General features: G+C 41.3%; 1 protein-coding gene across 2 annotated transcripts in view; it reads right to left on the bottom strand.

The window, feature by feature from the left end:
- Nucleotides 1-15,585, bottom strand: part of LOC125447091 (serine/threonine-protein phosphatase 6 regulatory subunit 3-like) — a 96,434-nt gene extending 80,849 nt beyond the window's left edge. The window contains exon 1 of one of the 2 annotated variants that reach the window (XM_048521194.1): nucleotides 15,537-15,585. The gene's annotated coding sequence lies outside the window, so the exon portion shown is untranslated. Of the gene's footprint in view, nucleotides 1-14,973 lie in introns of both variants that reach the window. The other variant, XM_048521193.1, reaches the window with a different exon arrangement.
- Between the last annotated feature and the right edge of the window lie 41 nt (nucleotides 15,586-15,626).

Here is a 15,626-nt window from a genome sequence, read left to right as displayed (position 1 = left end):
CCATTTCTGCTTTCAGATGGTTGTAAAGAAATCTAATGTGCTGTTTCAGAGAAATGTAGGGGAGTTTCCCCTGGTGCTCCGAGCCAATATTTATGCTTTAACCAACAGTGGTACAAATTATTTACCTGCGTACAAGCACACTGTTATTAGTGTGCGCAAACTGGCTGCCATGTGTCCAACAGTGACTACACTATAAGAAATGCCACAGTAAAAAGCCTGGGAGCACTCAAAAGGTTGTATATAGACAAATCCTTTCTTCCTGCTGCAAAGCACACATCTGGCTATTGGGAACAACCTGAATTACGTTCAGCTGTAATTTCCTCCCAACCAGTAATCAATAAACTGCCAGTATTCTCTGCCAACTTAATGTAATAAGGATAGACAATCAAGGTAGGTAGTTAAGCGCTCCAGGGAGTGGCAGAATGGCACTTCAGGATGAGTCACTGCCTTCAAAGATATTGCACAAGAAGAAAAAAATACAACTCCACATCTGACAGAACAGACATAAAAATATAATTAGGAAAACCACAAAAGTTGAGTCAAAAGGAGAGAACAGAGGAGATTAAAACCATGCAAATACACACACACACACACACACACACACAGACAGAGAGAAATAATTACCAAGCTTAAGTGCGCAACAACTTAACTCTCAATTATCAAGGCTGATCAATTAACAAAAAAGTTAACTGGCAAGAACTACCAGTAATTGGCAACATATTGATTACAGTATGAGCCAATGAGAGATGGATGGGGTAAAAGGCATCAAGCTCAATAGGTGAGCAGCTGCATCCACTGTACCCGGTGCGGCTTCCTCTACATTGGGGAAACCAAGCGGAGACTTGGGGACCGCTTTGCAGAACACCTCCGCTCAGTTCGCAACAAACAACTGCACCTCCCAGTCGCAAACCATTTCCACTCCCCCTCCCATTCTCTAGATGACATGTCCATCATGGGCTTCCTGCACTGCCACAACGATGCCACCCGAAGGTTGCAGGAACAGCAACTCATATTCCGCCTGGGAACCCTGCAGCCTAATGGTATCAATGTGGACTTCACCAGTTTCAAAATCTCCCCTTCACATACAGCATCCCTAAACCAGCCCAGTTCATCCCCTCCCCCCACTGCACCACACAACCAGCCCAGCTCTTCCCCCCCACCCACTGCATCCCAAAACCAGTCCAACCTGTCTCTGCCTCCCTAACCGGCTCTTCCTCTCACCCATCCCTTCCTCCCACCCCAAGCTGCACCCCCAGCTACCTACTAACCTCATCCCACCTCCTTGACCTGTCCATCTTCCCTGGACTGACCTATCCCCTCCCTACCTCCCCACCTACACCCTCTCCACCTATCTTCTTTACTCTCCATCTTCGGTCCGCCTCCCCCTCTCTCCCTATTTATTCCAGTTCCCTCTCCCCATCCCCCTCTCTGATGAAGGGTCTAGGCCCGAAATGTCAGCTTTTGTGCTCCTGAGATGCTGCTTGGCCTGCTGTGTTCATCCAGCCTCACATTTTATTATCAATAGGTGAGCAGACTGGGCAGGAGATTCGAGATGAAATTCTACCATTTGCAGCCAATATGCTACAAGCTAGACGTCATGATTAACAACTCTGCAGGACATCTGAAAATGATGTCAGTTCTGAAATGTGTTAGCTGTGCTGCAGCACATATGAAGATGGATTCGCATGGGGTAGATTTGAACAAGTCTAAAACGACTTGTGCTCTCCAGTTTCACGGCAGATGTGATGGATCGTATAGCCCACTGGAATAGGTCAATCATTCAAAACTAAAAATTGCACTGTAGTGCATCCACTTTCAGCCATATCACCTCCAAGTCACATTTCACTTGCTCCAACTCCTTGAACCAAAATAGACAGGATTTTAATTCAAGTGCTAATTTACCCAATAATTCTTCCCTTCCCCTATGTCAATATGTTTTGATTGTCAGTCTTCGGAAGATGACAACTGAGTCCTTGCTAGGTACGGTTCCTCTATCAATGACAGAGTTGACTAGTTACATTGACTGCTGCTAGTCTATTCAAACAAGGAGATCATGACTGAGCTTAAACTGATCATCTTACCTATTGTCTGCTCTGAAGTGAACTAGCAGGCTTCACTGATCTCTTCCTGAACTCATAATGCTACCCAGCTAACTCAGATTAGACTGGCAAACAGTGCATCACCTTGGAAGGCTCTAATGGTCACGTCACTGAAGGGGTTCCTCTCATGTTCTATTATGAAACACTGGTCAAAGTGTTTGGGGCTTCTACCCTTAACCTCAGCTCTATTCCAGTGATTCTAAATGACACATTCACTCCTTATTTTCTGTATCTCATTGAGCAAGACAGCAAGAATCTTCCCTTTAGGCCTATGAATTATTAGAAGGTATAGAGCTCAAGTCACTCCTTCAGCAACTTAAAAACCTTCACGCCTGTGCTATCTTTTCAGTAGTTTCAAATAAAAGCACCTAGGGTAAGCCTACACAAGATATACTCGAGGCTTTCTCCTACTGGCAGCCAATATGACCAAATATTAAATATTTTCATCATCTTTCAGTAAACATCATGCTGCTTATTGATGGAGTAAATTCAGACACTTCCTGCACTCGAACTGCAGCAGCACTTTAATGACCTCAGCCATCTACATCCAACCACACTTAGGCCACCCACATATTTCAATCCAGAAATGACACCCAATTAAGTAAGCAGCGCTGACAGAATATAACATTTGCACTGCAAACCCATTCAGCAGTTTTATATCAAAATGTTGGACAGGAAATCAAAGCAAGCACAGGAGCAAGAAACAGTGGTTCAGTTGATGTATTTTAACATTAATCTCAGTTGAGGTTGCCATTTTTGTTGATGTTCCTTTGCTAAATCAACTTCCCATTACCATCAGCAGGTTTGTAGCAGAGCTAAAAATACACAAGATTCAATCCAAGTTTGGAAGCAGACAAATCTATAAACAAATCCAACTGCTTGGTGCTGTTATACTTTATATGTGAATAGGCCATCAAAACTAGAAGCCAGCAATCCTTTGATGATTTTGTGATAAAGCACTATCCTGCTCTTCCAGCATGCTATGTTTTACACATTACACTCACCATCTGCCACATCTACAGCCAACAAACAGAATAAAGGGTTGAACAGAGATTTCCTTTTCTGATCAACGTATCATTAAAAACCTCTGCATTCCCAATAATTTTCTTACACTATCAGACTAAAATAGAGAGAAAAACAGATCATTAACCTTTAGAACTCTCCAGACAGTACGCAGAAGTCAGATGAGCGGATACTCTACATCATTCTATGTAGGTCGACAAGTCTTTGCTGGAGGAGCTTTTCCAAACAATACATAACGGGAGACAAGGTGATGAGGGGAAAGGGGAGGTCACAGCTATTGTATTTGGGAGCATTCCCTGGAGTTCTTTTAAAGATGGTTTTAGTTTGCCTTATTACATTAGAAAATAAATGCAACCCCTGTAGGCCGACCTCTTGATGGGTGTGCTAAAACAAGCTTCTGATGCTGCTTCCTATTTTTGCCATTGCACACCCTATCATGAAGAAGCTAATTATTTGATGGGCCATCGCTTGCAAGTGGTTCAGCTCAGTGTAATCAAAATATCAACTACAGGCAGGTCTGACATGGCAGAGGGCTTCAATTCCAAGCTCCAACTTTTCTCCAGTCAGGTGCTTATATGTTCATTTGCCACCACCACAAAGGGTTATGATCTTTCACTTAATTGAGCAAGTCAGTTACAAAACTGAAAGCTAGGTGTGCGATTAGGAATTCTGAAGTAGGACTGTGCTATGTGCTGCATCAGACTCATTAAAGTTACACTTGGTTAACTAGGGATGAAGGAAATAAAATTATTGAGCTTTCTATCTTTAGATCACTTTCCCATGACCAAATGAAAATGAAAATACTGGCTTGACGCCCACCTCAAATGAAGAATCCACCAACATTTGCCATTTACTTCTTACATAGGAAGGATGAAAAATAAAAGCAGCATGGCAAACATTAATAAAAATGACACTCCCTGGCATCCAGATGAAGTGATGATTTTCTCTTATGGATGTACTTTCTCTTAAAATTGTTATTTAGACAGTGATATCATATGGTATTGCTCGTAGATTCACATGGGTTTGATACTTGCCTCTTCCTTGGAGATGCCGGTGCAAACCACACTGGTGCAGCAATTAAATTCCAAAACTTCACCCCTCCCAAATGACATGCTACAATTTCTGGTCAACAGAGTTTACAGCTCCTGACCTGTTGGTTGAGGAGTTTGATTCTTGATTTAGGATAATTAGTGACCGAGTTCATGAAAGATCCTGGGTTCAAATCCCAGGCGAGACCCTAGTTGTCACTTCCTGACCAGATTGCAAATACTTCAGGTTCTTGTGACAGATTGGGTTTGGCAACATCTCTGAGCCAGAAGATCTGGGTTCAAGTCTCACATGCTCCGAAGTGTGTCATAACACATCTGAGCAAGTTGACTGAAATATCTACAATTCTGTGTCTGCACTTAACAATTGACTTGAACCAAAGTCAGCTTATACTTCTGGGATGTGGGTTCAAAACCATCACAGGAACTGGTGGAATGAGAGTTCAATTAACAAATCTGAAAGATAAAGATAATCTTGGGGGCCTTGTGGTGGAGCAGTAGTGCCCCATCTCTGAACCAGGAGGCCAGGTTCAAGTGTCAGAGGTTAGTAATAACACCTTCAAATAAGTTGTTCAGAAAACATCTTTCAAGCTAGTCTTAGTAAAGATGACCACGAAACTGTCATGGATTGCTGTAAACACCGATCTAGTTCACTCATGTCCATTAGGGAAGGAAATCCACCATCCTTGCAGATTTGACCTACAGGTGAATTCAGACCCAGATCAATGTGGTTGACTCTTAAACAGTCCTATGAAATGGATCTTGTAATTTACTTAATGTAACAGCATTTAGCTATGGGCAAAAGCTGACCTTGTCAGCAACACACGCATCTCTTGAACAGACAAAGACAAAACCTAGTGAATTTTACTGGCTATTACTCTGTTCTGCTTCTGTTTCTTTTCCTCAACCAGATGCTGAAAGAAATTTAAAAGGGTCCAAATTCAACTGTAACCTGCTCCTAATTGGGTGTTTTCGGCAAACTTTTAATTAAATTTTCTTTCTTCCATAATAGCTGGCTAGACAGTGATTTGTAGATATTGATCAGTGCAACGTTAAGTGATTAGAAAAGACGCATCACTAGGCTCTTTCACAGAATTGCAAACGTTCTTAAAGCAGTTACAAGATAATGTAATAATAGGTAGAGAAATAAATATCCAAACCAACTTGTATACTAGTCTTTAGGCATAGTACAATCCTCCAAAAAAAAATCAAATCACATTCTTACACTTCTACCACAAGCAGCAACTAAGATGATCCTCAGATCTACCCTGGTCCAATGTTCTATATTCTCTGAACCAGAGGTAAGACTGGAAGACGCATGCATTACTTTCAAGTTCTGATCCTCTTCTCCAACACACATTTCTCTCTTAACTACATCTCTGCTGAAAGTGGTGATTCAAATAAGGATAGAAGAACCATTCTTCCAGTGTGTCAACTTATTGACCACTCATCACATAATAATGAATTTCAAATGGTAGGAGATAATAAGGGGCAAGCAGCGGCATAGGAAAACAGTATAACAACAGTCAAAATCCTGCTCTCAAGTCATATCCATTATTGCACACTCCCATCACAGTCATTACCCAGCTAGCAGAAGTTTGAGTGGTTGATACAATCACCCTCCCCAAATATGTTTGCCTAAGGAATGTCTCAGACAACTACAGGAATATGCGAGTATTTTGCAGAGCAAGAGACTGTTGACACCATTACAACCTCACAAAACAGTATTAGGCAAGCTTTTAAGACACAGCCATAATCTGGAAGAAGGTACCCAGTAGAATAAATATGGATTACTGCTTTTGGAGAGACAGATGTACATACATATTTAATTCACCTCAACGTGGAAAGGGAAACTGTTTTGAAGTTAATTTCCATTATCTTTTTGTCAATGAAGCTTATTTTATGTCAGAATCAATTTTTGCAAGCATTTTGGAAATCAGCATCTACCCCGAATCGTTGACTACTGGTAGCAACAATATCCCTTAAGCAAACTTTAAATAGCTTCTACACATTCCACTTCAAACACAAAGATTATTTTTTAAACCAACCCATAGGAATATGGAATGGCACACATCCATCACCATCACATCGAGCTGGGACTTGAGCCTGGAACTTTTGACACTACTCACTGCACAATAAGAACCTATCAGCTGAGCTTCTTTACCACTGGGCCCACCAGTCCAATTAATGCTTAGCACATCAATAATCATTCCTTCTGATCCAATGATGCATTGCTAATAGGTTAATGTAGTTTTCTCAGTACTCTCATCTTTGAGGCTTTCAGGCTGTCTGTAACACCTGTCTCTCTCAGTTTACAGAATTTTCAAAACTGAAACTACCAGTCCTGAACAAGTTCTCCTTCTCCAACTATAAATCTTTTAAATCATGGCTCTCCAATATTCACAGTCTTTGACAACAGCCAGTATCTTGGTGTTGTTCTCACATTTATACAGTTTTGCCACTTAAGCAGTGGTGTGTTTTCTTCCTTGTCTCACTTCCTTCTGTTACCAGTCACTTCCAGATGTATTCATTTCTATTTCCTAGGCCATTGCCCAAAGAATTGTTGTCTTGGTGACCATTCACAAAAAACCTGATGTGCAAGTTTTTCCTTGAAATGTCTAACAATCATCACCATGCATATCAGAAACATTTCATAGGGTTTCAACTCAAGGTCTGTGTGATACAAACGTACCAGTAGGGACCTAAGATGAAGGTATTTGATAAGCTTTTGCAGAGACTCAGAAATAAGGGACAAGGATTTTGAAACTAACATACAATGAGACAGGAAACCAAGCAGAGATCAGGGTGATGGAAGTGTTTTGGGGGTGGGGCTACAGAACACATTCTGAATCACCACAAGGGAAGCTAGACACAAACATCATTGCAGATGCTATAAGACCTATCTTTGCCACTTCAAGTTAAGAATCTCATCAACGGCATAGAAGAAAGGGCAGATATAGAATTTGGTCCAATCACGAAAGGCAGCATTGTTACAAATGACATGGGAAAAGAACCTGAGCCTCAGAAAGGAATACATCTAGATTTTGATACCATTGGATTTAACCCAAGACTAATGAAAAGGCAGGGTTGAAGAGATTTCAAAATATATCTTCAATGCTGTAGAAATTATGATTAATTTTAAAATTGGAACAGTTCAAGCAAAGCAAGTCTTACAGTCAAGAGGTGGTACAATGATGTATTTAATCGATATAAGGTTTACATACAAATGCTGAGAAGGAAAGAATCTAAGATTCATCCCTAATACACTTCTTGGGAGAATCAGTGAAAGTTATTTAAGGCTGCCTTAAGTATCAACTTGACCAAATGGTGAATAGACTCGAAGATATGCTGTCAAGACATTGAATGGGCCTAGAAAAAACAAAGCAAGAGATTATGGATGATAAGGGGATTAAAAATAGCCATGGTGACCAAACACAAGGTCAATTATGATTTTAACTGTCACATCTGCATGTTATGGGGAAAAGCACAATGCTGCAGAATCCCAAACAGATAATGAGAAGGCTGGGCACCTAAATGCAATGCAAAAATAGATCTGAAACTTGAGAAATTCAGGAAAAACAGACCGACAATTGGACATGCTGGTTTAAGAATGATTTTAAATTATTTGGTTTGATAGAAGTAGGAGTTTTATTAAAGTTGGGTTGAAAACCTCACCTCAAGATCGGGGAGGTAGGATTTTAATTAATAAAACTGGAGCGGTGACTACAACAGGCACGGAAGAAGTTAGATTCAGGGTATAGGTGCAGACATGAGTGGCCTTGATTTTAAACGAAGACTCCCACTTAGAATGCTTTGTATGGTTAGCAAGAACAGAGGACAATCATGGAGATAAGTGGCAGAGAATCTAAAGTCACAAGTAGAACAAGAAATGACAAAAAGGAATGGCGCAGGGATAACAGAGAGTTGAGGTCTCTGCATCACTAAAAGGTGAGAAATGAAATATTTTCATCTTGTGTCTTCGTCTCGATGAGTGCAAGACAAATAAATAGCTTTGACCTCCTGTCTCCTTTTAGCAATGTTGAAGATTCTGCAATATTGATAACATCGCAATGCCTCTCCAATAATGCAGCAATCACAGAACATAATTAGCCAAGGAGAGCATTGATTGTAAGGAAAATGCAAAGGAAAGGATGCCGATTTTGATTGGTCTGAGAGGACAGACATTTTGTAAGGAAACACAAGGGACACCGGATATAAGAGATAAGTAAAACCATCATTGTTTCTTCAACAAACCACTCACCAACACTGGCAAAAGCTGAGCGGAAGAAGTTCAAACGTGTCAACTCAACCACAAGAGTCGAGTGATGGATTTCTCCACAGTTAAAAGTCACTATTTATCCAAGTTCTATTTATAGGTATTGGCAATGTTCCTTCCAAGAAATATGACCAGAGCAATCTATAACAAGCTTAACTTGCTCACAAGCATCTTGCAAATGTCAACTATATGAGTAACCAAAATTTTCAGCCACTCACGTTTTTTTTCCCCGAGCTCTCTTAGATTTCGGTACTGAGCTCAAACACTGACAAGGCGGCAGTCGTGCATTGTGCTCCAAGACATCTGCTCAAGACAATTTCTTGCAGCTAACGAAAAGGTCAGGGTGCGATCAAATATTTGATGCCATATGCTTCTAATGCATTCATTCATACATATATTTTGGTTGTGAACACTTACTGTGTTACCTAAAAGTTAAATTATTCCAAATATATACCACTAAATAGGCAAATATTTCTGTTAACTTTGTGAAAATTCAATTCACCAATTTCACTCTATATCTTCCCAATGACCTGAAGGACTGTCTGACCATACTTTAGATCTTTCAATATTTAGGCACATTGATGGGTCTACTTAGCTGATTCTGTTATTAACTGCAAAGGTTAAGCTTCATTAACCTTAACTTGTAGCTCACTGTTTTTCCACCTCATGTGTTCACTGTTGCTTTTCTTTCTGATGTAAATTTGTGTGGGGTATTACCACTGAATTGAAGTCTAAACATGGCCAAATCAGAACATTCTATAACTGCTATATCTCCTGACTATACATCTCCAGTGCAAGTACCCAGACTTTCTGGCACAGACACAATAACTGCACCACAACAGCCCCTTCTCTTTCCTGGCTATATAATGACCTTTATTTAAAGTTTTTTAAACTGGTTCATTCCATTTGTCTTTTATCCTGAAGATGTCATCTTTGTACAGTTACTCTTGGCTTCTCTTCTCATGTGTCAATCCCACGTCATGCAGTAGCTGTTCTTTTTCATGCCCTGTGCTCTTTAACAAACACGGAAGTTGTCACAATTGTTAAGTGTTTGCAAAGTTCAATATCTAATTGGAATTTCTTTCCAAGTTTTATGCTGCATCCTTCTTCCTGGAAAAAAGTGACTCCTCTATCATTGCATCATTGGCAAATTTAACCAACTCAGCACATTAGCAGCAGCAGCTCCTCCCATTCTGTCCTAGCTGGAGAAAGAGTGCCGAACCTCAGAACAACACCTCCCCCAACAGGTCTGCTCAGACAACACAGTGTGGGGGTAAATTGCTGGCCCAAATTGTTAAGCAGCTCAGGAAGCACATATACTTTAATATAGTTACCAAGTCTGGCAACGGGCCTTACAACAGCAGTGCAGCGTGCCAAGAATGTTCTACTTTAGATATAGTGGATGTTGCAAGAACTGCATGGTTACACATTGTTACCAAGGTGATTTTTTTTGTAACATTTCATAAACAAAACCAGCAAGGTCGGGGGGGAGGGGGGGGACACATTCAGAGTGTGTGGAATCAAACCAGTGGCCAGCCTGCAAAGCACGTAAAGCAAGATTTTTTTAGCCTGTTTTCTTCCTTGCTCTCCTGTTAAGTGCTGACACTTGCCAGAGTGCAGTCAGTCAGTCATCTCTGGTATCTCGTCCAAGTTTTTAATGCACAGAAGGTTATTCAACCATGTTGAATCACAAGCTCATCCAATGTCGCACACGCACCATATCACTAAAAATCAGTGGTCAGTTAAGTGCAAGGACCCGGTTTGATCACATGCAAGAGATGCTGATGCCAATTATACCATTCTTACAGCCATACATTCAGAGATCAGATAACTCAACATAAGGTGGAAGCATTAAACCACAAGTTTTCTCGTATGCACGGTTCAAGTTAAAACATACTGTTATGTGCAAGAGAAAAAGCCAAGTTTTAGGAGAACATGCACCACCCTGCAAAACTGCACATCTTATCAACCCTTCAACAACTCCCTCCAGCAGCACCCAAGGTAGGGATATAAAAAGCTTCATAAAAGAAGGGGGCAGGTCAGAGTGCAAACAAACTCTGACATCAGACATTTGGGCTCAGGTTAACAGCAACAGTTCCTCAGGTGTGGCGAATTTCCAATCTCAGCTGGGCTGCCAGTGAAAGCAAGTTTTTGGGCAAATATTTAAACAAATATACATACAAGTTCCAAACACCAGAGATACAACTTAGCTAAGGGAAGTTTGGGTAACTTCTTTTGACGCACAGAAAGGGATGTAAGTGTTGCAAAATGAATTGGCGAAGAAATCTCCTGAAATGATAAACAGGTTCAGGAGACATTCAGACCAGGGATTAAGTGGTACAAGATAGAGGTTACATAGGGTTGATAGTTTCCCAAATGGAATGAGCTTTGTCGGTCTAATCTTTTCTTCCTGAAAGTTCCTGTGAGCTTATTAAGCAGCAGCGACAAACAATCTTAAGATACAGAAACGGGGACAGCGATGAAGGTTGAGCTGGGAAAGCAGTTTAGGTAACACTTGGTTTGCAATTCAGATTACTGTTAAAAGCTATTTTTAGTTGTTTCTAGTAAGATTTCAGATCGAACCCATTCCTTTTCCAGCTACCATTATTGCAGGTGGTGTAATTAGGTCACTGTGAATTAGTTAAACAGCAACATGTTTTAACCACTTCTCCCTTGCAAAAGAGAGCCACTGTTTGAGGTAAACTAGGGAATCATATAATCTCATGCAATATTCCCATCTCCCTACTTCAGTGGGATAACGTTACACAACCACAGCATTCCTTCAACCAATCACATCCTTTGTGCATTTACCTGTTCAAAGCATCAGCCGGCATCACATCATAGCCAAACTCAATTATGTCCTTCCAACATCCGCGTGCACATTTTTGCAGCAATCAACAATGGAATTGGTTTTATGTTCCGGAGTCAAACGCAACATTCACAAATAATGATCCAATTAGCCAAAGACTAGCATCTATTACTTAGCTGATCAATCTGGCAGAAGTACTCAAACTATGCTGTGGAACAGTCAGGGCATCACTCAACCAGCACTGAGTGTAGGCGAAAGCTACAAAAGTGTCCAACAATTAAAAATATAAAACATACAACATATGTAACATATAAAAACAAATTAGCCCCATTGGAAAACTTCCCTTAGTGAAGTAATCCAATCCAATTTAGGATATAGAACACACTGAATGAGCTATGTAACATTTAACAAAGTAGGGGTTATTGTTTGACATTGCTCAGGCAACTAAAATTAAGTTTAACCAAAGCAGCTTCCTTGTTGATGAATGGTCAGTGATTCCAGGACATTGGGAGCAAACCTTAACTTTAAATCTCTTTTCAGAGTTTCAAAGTTAAACCACAGAAGCTACACCCTGGTCAAACCATGTGATTAATCGGCTCAGCTATTACATTAGCACAGTTCCCAAATCAAACCTTTCCTTTACTACCACCTCATTTCCCTCTCTCACAAATGAGTGCACTCAAGATAATGCACTTATTCCCTGCCCATATCACCAAAGAACCACAGGTGAGGGCACATCTTAGTCATTGGCATTTTAATAGTTCATAGATCTACCTTAAATATACACATCACATACAAGCGCGCACCTTTGTGACTGAGGCTGTCATCACAGTTGAACTATATTCATCAAATATATGGAATATTTTCCACGTGATGACTCAGTTAACCGATAAGGACCTTATCTTTCTCATCACAAGTCAGCAAATACACCAGGTTACGTACCATAACTGAAACTGTACCGGGGTGAATGAGACAAACGAACATTTATACAGCCTGGTTCAAATCTCTCCAAATTTCACAATCTGATTTATAGTGCAAACTTAGTAGACAATCTACATTGGAAATATTTCAGCAGTAATATAAATGTTCATTTGTTTATTCTGGTGTTGATTAAATAAGAATACTCCCTTCTAGGCTTGCTCAAATACTGACATTGAACATCTATTGGATTAAACAGGCAGGACAATAGTTTGAAGTATCAAGCAAAGGACAGTAGCTCAAATTTTACAGCATTCCCTCAGTACCACATTACATCCTTGTATCAGGAATGCCCAAGTCTTCGTATAATCCACTTAGACAAGCGCCATGATGTCACTCAGATCACAAAACAAAAAAAAAACTTCCCATTATGTTGCACATACCTTCCTATACTAAATCATCTTGACATTCTTCATGGTGCATACTATAACACGATAATGGAGAGACAGAAAACAATTTTTAAATGCTTGAAACAATCTGTCACATTACATCACTCAAGTTCAAACAGCATGCCTAACTGCGAAGCTTCACTGCTATGTAGAACACATCATTCAGTGCATGTAGTTCTAAACTTCTTCACACGAGTGTTTTTGCCCCTCTGTCCTCTGATTTTCTCACGTGAAATTAAATCTTTACAAGAAATCACTCCCATCAACCTCAGTGGTCTCCAGAAACTGTTATGTGCCTCAGCTATCAATTCGAGATCGATTGCAACCTCCTAACTTGTTGCCTCTGCCTGAGACCAGTTGCTTCAGCAGGTGGAAACTTACTGCAGGTCCTCCAAATTCAGTTTTTCAGGAGCAAACTAGTCACCTACAGATGAGAGATCAACTCAGCTGTGACCCCTGTGTTGCCCTGTCCATGTGAGCTTCTTGGGGTTCAGCACTAAGTTGGAACCTATTCCAATCAAGGCAGACAGTTTCTAGCAGAAAATCACTGAATAGTGGTTATAAGAGGAAACTTAAAACACATATCGGCAATGATATACTCCTTTCCCTCACACTATCAACGATTTAAATAAACCAAATTCCATTCCACTGAACAAAAAGAACCCAGAAAACAAAGGAAGTTACATGTTGAAGGCTACATCTTTTAAATTATGGGAGCTACAGACAGACTGTGAACTGCCTCCTCAGCAGCACAGTGGGTTTGACAAATCACAGAAAAGCTTACATGAGGAAGATCTTTCATCCTCACTGCCAACTGTTTGGAATAATCTGTTGGGGAATAAAAAAGTCTATTTAAGATCCAACCAGATTTCATTATGGATGAGCCAATGTCCAAAAATAAAGCTCTGATGGATTAAATGGCTTTCTAAACTAGTATTTAGATAACCATAACAAATATGACACAGAAGACTGCCACTCAGCCCATCATCTCCAGCCCAGCTACAATACAACTCTGCCAGTCCCACTCTTTCTCTCCAAAGCCAACAAAATTATTTCAGATAGTTATCTAACTCCCTTTGAACACACTTTAACCACACACTCCGGCAGAGTATTCTGAATCCTGCCACTCAACACGAAGAAAAAGTTATTTCCCTCATGTTGCTGTCAAGTTTTTTTTTGCCATTGATCTTCAATTGACCTCCTCTGGTTCCTAGCCCTTCACCAGAGGAATAAAAAACCCTCCGTCTGTTTTGTCTACTTTCACTTTTGTAAGGAGAACAGCCTCTAATCTAACCTCTATCTTCATCCGTCATCCCAGAAATCAGTCTTGTAAACTTTTTCTACACTTTCTATTGTACCTTCACACCTTCCTAAAGTATTCAGAATAGGAGACAATACTCAAGTGAAGGTCACTCGATGAACAGACTAACTTCTACTGAGGTTGCAATCCACAAACACCAGCTGTTCAAGTACCTCATTCAATTTTTTGTCCTTTCTGCATAGATTTCAACCAAAGATATTGACAAGCAATTTAATTGTGAACAGTCACAGCCTAGCCTTATTTCCCTCTCAACTGATAACCAACATCATTTTTTTTCATAGAAATGGCCTTGGCCTTTGTATAGTGGCCTGGAATAAGATGTCAAGTTGATTTATTTTCCTGAAGGATATCTATATTGGCACAACATATTCCATGTGGACCTAGTTCTGCTTGTCTTACAGATCTCACAGACTGAGCTAACAATAAGGAAGTTTAAGAGATGAATTAAGCTTTTCAGTCCATCACTTCTATGACAGCTGAAAAAGGACTATCCACTTAATCCCACTTTCAGCTCTTGGTCCATAGCCACGTTGATTCCAACATTTGCAGCACAGGGCTGCTTCCCCACCACTCTTTCAGGCTGGGGTCCAGACTCCATCATCGTCTGGTTAACTAAAAGCCAACTCTCAGCCAATCCTTCCACCTTGAGTTTACCACCGCTCGCTGTCCAGGAAAATGGTTTGCTCCCCTCCGCCCCTTCTAATTCTGTACACCTCAAATAAATAGCCCCCTCTGTATTTCCACAAATGACTCATCCCTTTCGGAACCCTGTAATTTGCACTGTTCAGACAATCGGTGAAACATGATGTTGTGTCCTGAAATGTTTCGGACAACGATTTTCACATTTGAAAGATAACCTTACCAGCCACCCACAAAGGTACCAGGAAGAAAGAGACAGACGGCCGGAGAGAGTGAGTGCAAAAGTATCCATGGGTTAACCAGGCACAGCACCATCACTCACCTCGATAATAATAATTTTAAAAAACCAACACAGAAGTGAAGTGATCCAAAGTTGCGAGGGTACAGACTTACTTTTAAATCAGGGTGAGTGGGTAGGTCCCCACCGCCAGACGGTAATGGAGGTGCTTCTGGTTGGATGGAGACGGTGAAATGCGAAGCAATCGTCCGCCGAGAAGCTGCATTGGGCGCCCGTCTGGTCCACTGCTCAAACCTGGCGGCAACTTGCCCTCCGGCTTACCCCCAGCCCACTGCCACCCCTCCTCCTACCCGCCTTGCTTCACCCGCAGCCCGGCACCGCTGGCCAGGAAAGCCCGGGGATTGACCTATTTCCGCTAGGCCTCAGTGGCCAAGACACTTTTTTTCTCTCTTTCTCGCTCTTCGGTCGGAGATGGTGAAAAGAGAAGGAACGATTCTTTTAAAAAAAAACACACCCGAGAGGGGGAGGAAGGAGCGGAGAGGAGGAGAAAGTGAAGGCTGACGGGGGAAAGCGGCGCGGAAAAGGCGGGTCTCTGTGTGTTTGTGTCTGTCGCTCCCTCCCTCCCTCCCTATCTGTCTGTCTGTCGCTGCCTCCTTCCTCGCTCGGCGCTCGGTGTCCGTCTCCTCACACCCGCCCGTTACTATTTACTGTCGCTCACCCGCTCCGGCTCCCCTCACACAACATGTCCGACCGACCCGGTCCTCCAGTATCCCAAGGTGCACCGCGCCAGCGGCCCGGGGTGGGGAGG

The sequence above is a fragment of the Stegostoma tigrinum genome, chromosome 38, assembly GCF_030684315.1.
Source record: "Stegostoma tigrinum isolate sSteTig4 chromosome 38, sSteTig4.hap1, whole genome shotgun sequence".
Lineage (NCBI taxonomy): Eukaryota > Metazoa > Chordata > Chondrichthyes > Orectolobiformes > Stegostomatidae > Stegostoma > Stegostoma tigrinum.
Note: the sequence above shows the minus strand (reverse complement) of the source record. Positions and strands in the feature narration are given on the sequence as shown.